Source organism: Anopheles merus, chromosome 3L (assembly GCF_017562075.2).
Source record: "Anopheles merus strain MAF chromosome 3L, AmerM5.1, whole genome shotgun sequence".
Lineage (NCBI taxonomy): Eukaryota > Metazoa > Arthropoda > Insecta > Diptera > Culicidae > Anopheles > Anopheles merus.
Window position 1 is genome coordinate 1751692 of NC_054085.1, and position 5434 is coordinate 1757125.

The window sequence follows — 5434 nt, forward strand, 5'->3', positions numbered from 1 at the left end:
CTCCATCCTAATGAACCGCAGCAGCAACGGTGTAGCAGTTTGGCGAGATAGCTGCGCGCATGCGGTAGCTGCTTGCCGCATTACGATAGTGAGAGTGCGATTAGAGTACAGTAAGTGCGCAGTTTTAGCATCACTGCTAGTGTAATTTTACAATCGAGTGTATTAGATTTAATAAAAAATCATACTCAAACTACATGTCCAGTAAAACAAAAACTTATTCTTCAATGTGTAGAAGCGTTGCTTTTGTTATGTGTTTTGGATATGAAATATACTATCGTATAAATTGGTAGCGCATAGTACCTTGATGTTACTAATGTCTGTCTCCCCACCTTACCACTTTGGCGTATTCTTTTCTTCGCTTTGGCTCGAGTTCAATCAGCTTGCTTTGCACGCAGCATCATTGATAGTTTGCACCCACTCATGGAATCGTTTGGGAATTGCGGATGGAATTTTTACACCTTTTTTTAACTTCAATACATTTTCATTTTTCCAGTTTCCAGAATAGATGTAAGATACTGTTTCTGAAGCACTCATTTGACCATTTTTCACACTTTCTCAACATAGATTCCGTTATTTGTTTTGTTTATGTTGCGACATATGCGCCCAGCTGTTTGTTTCAATGCGGCTCTGCAATTCCAAAAACAAACAACAATCATTTTTATGAGATCATGGCGTGAAACGATCGGATATAATTTTCTTCGTTCGTGAAACACCTATTCATCTTCAGTAAATATGAAGATTTTGGAAGAAGTTGTATAGCTCCGTAACTTTGTTGTTCCGTAACTCATTTATTATTTTCTTATTGGATTAGTGCAGTGGTCGGTAAACTTTGCCACTGAAAGAGCCAAATTATACAAAAATGTTCGTAGAGATCGTGACTAGCCAAAATGTAAAACCAAGAGCAAACATGTGTGAAAATTCTATGAAATATACTTCCGCCGGGGTTAAGATCCGCCATCTCTATATCAAAGAGCAGCATGAGGCTCGCGAGCCGTACTTTGCCGATCGCTGAATTAGTGTATACTACAGGTATCTTATGGCACGGTCCGTATAGTGTTAACATTTTAAACAACTTTGTATGCCTTGAGTTGTGTTCTTCTACAATTTGGCATAACGTCCTTCGCGGACATTCTGGCCTATACATGCTTTTGAGACCTTTTCAGTACCACGCAGCCGGATAACCAGTCCTTGCTACGAGGGGACGGGTCTATTATTGATTTGGACCCACGGCGGGCATGTTGTTAAGGTGAAGTTCCTAGGACTTGACAACTTGAACTCAAGAACAGACAACTTAAGCGTAAAAAGATTGACAATTTAATACATTTTAAACTTATGTTATGCATCATATAAAAGGTAAAAAATATTAGATTAAGAACTTTGCAAAATATCAAACAAAATTAGTTTATTGTTTCAATGCATTACGCACTAGTGAAAACCGGGTTTTTGTAGTGAAAATTGAATTGCAACCAACAGGCTCAATGACAATAATGGTCTCGAACTAAAGCATATACAATGCAGCGGCAACATTATTACAGTGTATGAAACTAAAATGAATTAACGGAATGATGATGCAAACCATTACTATGCAATAATTGAATTATTCGTTCCATTGTGTTCTCGTAAATTATGCCATTCTCGAGAGTATGGTCTTATTTTTAGCATGTCACACTGAAACCTTTTTTTTGCTGGTATCTTTTTTGCTGGTATTAGGAACTATACATTAAGCAATTCCCCCACAGTACAATTGCTACATAAAAAAAATGCTATATTCAACGTTAATACATATTTGAAAAACTATTCGTTTTATATAAATTTATTGCAAGGAGGAAAAGTGTTGTATGATTGTATGAGGTTTAAATGTGTGGTTGGCGAAAGTTTACCCTGCCAATTGCTGTCAGTTCAAGGAGTATCGTATTACTACATATGTCGTGTGTAAGTGGGTTGTAGATTTGATGATTGATCTGTTGAATGTAGTGGGTGTGGAATATAAATAGTTGTGTAAGTTTAGTGATTGCAAAAATAAAATGCAAATAAATTAAAATGTAAGCATTCGGGTAATGCAATTTTCTCAAAACTCTCAAAAGTGTGATGTTTTGGTAAGTAAAACCCGGATGGAAAAACATGAAAACTGAAATATTCAATTGATATTCAATAATAGAAGTAAAATCGACATTAAAAAATTATCCAGCACATATTGTGTTAATCTTATTTGTCGTTTTAAAATTACTGCTATTTAGCCTAGTCTCGTCTGCATTTAGACTGCTTAAGTCAGCCGGTCTCGTGGAACAGTCGTCAACTCGTACGACTTAATAGCATGCCCGTCATGGGTGTTCAAGCCCCAAATAGACCGTGCCTCCATTCGTAGGACTGACTATCCTGCTATGGGAGGTAATCTAAAAATCACTGAAAGCAAAGCCCACAAGTGGTACAGGCAGGCCATAACCGACAACGGTTGTTGAGCAAAAAAAAAAATATACAAAGTAATATGTAACTTGTTTAGTTCACAATCTTTCAAATGCGCTCTACATATTTTCCAACATTTTTACATTTTTATAAAAGAAATGCTTTAATTGAATCGAGGCAGTAGCAGATTTATTGCATAGCAATTCGTGTCTATGTAGTATTTGTCCAGTGTAAATCCAGTCCAGTGCTCATTAACAAACTTTGTTTTACTTTTGTACGTGTTTTAGTTGCTATTTCACTATTTAAATGGTTATTTTTAGCAACACGAGAGATTATCTCGTAATGAAACGTTATCATTACTTTTACCGACCCAAGCCTATTGCAGTTCACATTGTTCTATAACAAATTCAGCTAGTCAAATTCCTTTTCTACTCACTGTAAGTATGTCGAACGTTATGTGTAAGGAACGTGTTATAAGTGAATTTTGAATGTTTGTTCTCTTAGTTCCTTTGCTTTAAGTCAACTGATTTGTGAGTGTCATGGCATCTGGTGATTTTTTTTACAGCACCTCCCATGAATGTGCTTTTGGTACTCAACATACTTTTTCAAACGTGATCTGACGCTGATTCATTGTTAATAGACATTCATCTATTCATTTTCAACAGTCACTCTTAAGCCGCCGGACCACGGGGCTTTTTAAACCTGGGAAATCTTTCTCAATATTTTATTAAAGTTTCGCTGGCACTCAAAACCAGTTCTCAGACCGTGAAATTTAGTGATTTTATACACATGATAATTTATCTAGCATAATTCATGCTGAAAATCCGTTCATTTTTAACTAGTCGCTTTTAAATGTTTAGCAGGAAAGTAAATTATTTTCCGTTTGACAATTCCTGCAAAGGCTCGCGGGAGGATGAATCTCTTTCCTCGCAGAGTAACTGCTAACAGTTCTCAAATCGCTCGAATAAGACACTCATTTTGCCGGACGGCACCTTCTCTAGCACTCATTTATCTTAACTGAATTGTAAATAGGGAACTGAACTCCAATTTGTACTCAGGTCTCAAAGATGAGTGACCAAAATTCAATTGAATTGCGGAATTGGTTTATGTCTTGACTTAACTCTCATGCGACCACAGTGGTAATTGTCCGTTGTAAACTCTTGCATGCAATGAAAATTCTTTCAAATCAAGGATATTTTTTAAATCGTTTCAAAAGTTATTTCAAGTATTGTTTTAACCGACATAACCGATTTTCGCGAGCTCACCACGCTCCAAATCGGTGCGATTTTCCCTTGCTGGCGATGCTTTTTGAAAGTAGTTGTCACGGTTTTTGACGTTTCTAGTGTAAGGACCAAGCGTTTTACGTTTTACGGGTGGCGGAAGGTTAATTGGCCGTTTTAATAATATTTAGCACAATTCGGAAGAGCACACATTTAATTATACACAGAAGTCAGTGGCTTACGTATGTTCAGTTCAATGTCGCGCCAAGAAGAGAGCTTTATTCTATGACAGTTCATCTAGCACACCGGGTGCTCCAGCGGCCAAGGTATAATGCGTATATACCGCTGCGTTTGGGGTTCGGGTTGAGTGCACAGTGGGCGATATTAGTCCGGACGTTACACTAGCGAGGGTTTTTGAGGGATGGCCGAATCGAATTTACTCACCTATGTTGGCAACCGTTATACCCGTCAATTCCACACATACGTTTTTTCGTATTCAATTAACGGTTTACGTCGGTAAACAATGCTTTCTATCTATCTATTTATATCCTTGCGATTCTTAGTAAATCGTAATGTTGAATAAATATAGAACAATGATGCAAAATTATATACATTATTTTTTATATCGTTATATAAAAGGAACCAGTAATAAACAATGGATAACATTACAACAGCTGCGTCAAACTCATTTCATCAGAGGATTTCAGTGAACATTTTCAGTGATTCGATAAACATTTTCAGTGATTCGCGGGCCGCAAAGCTTTGAATAAAAAATATACTGTTTATATAAAAATAAACTGTAAATATACTGTTTAAAAATATACAATATTTATATAAAATACTGTTTAAGATCATTATTGTTCAACAATTTGACTTTTTGTACTCTTTGCTTCAAATCTAGAAACGTTTATTGTGTGAGAAAAAAATGTTTAATGTACTTGCAAAATCACATACAATGTCCATTATCCTTATTATAAAATGGGATATTTCTCATTAGCCGCGTTCACACACGGCATATTTTGCAAGAAAATATATGTCAAAAACAAATTTTCACTAAATAGGTGAAGTCTAGCAGCCTGTGGCGAATCTTTTTTGAGCAATTCAAGCTATCCATCGCTGGATGGATAACACAATTATTTGGTGCAATCATTCGACACATCAAGAGAAAAATTGTAATAGTTCGTGTTTAAACATTAGTTTGTGCTGATTTCGAAGTACCAAATGTTCTGATGTGGTATATTCATTTCTTAAAACAAGAACCCGTATAATGGGAAAAAAATGGTTGAGCTACGATAATTTTATCCGACGAAGATTCGTGGAGTGTTAATGCAAAAAGATTAACGAATATTTTTTGGGCACTTGAAGGGGAATGATTCGCGAATTAAGGTTTGGAATGTGTGAGCTAACCTATTAAGAAATGTTTTATTGCAGGTCTTTGGCATTTCGATTATTTTAATGATTAATCAAAATCTTTTTTATCTTAAATGGAATCTTTTAATCTTGGTTTTCACTTTTGGGGAGGCTGCAAAGTACATTCGTCTTGTAGTATTTTGTGTTGGAATAATTTCAAATCGGCTACAAACGCTTTCATACATATTCGGTTTTAACTGATTTGTATGGTGGCATAATTATGAAAAAAAAAACAGAGGTAGCTTCAATCGACATCAATATGTAACATTTTAGGGTAATGACGTGCATAGCCATTCGGAGCAATCCAGAGCCGAGTGAGGCTGCTACTCAGCAGTCAAAGGCTTGAGATCGTCAAATCGATGGGACCGAACGGAGCATTTCTGACTGCAGAGTAGCCGCTC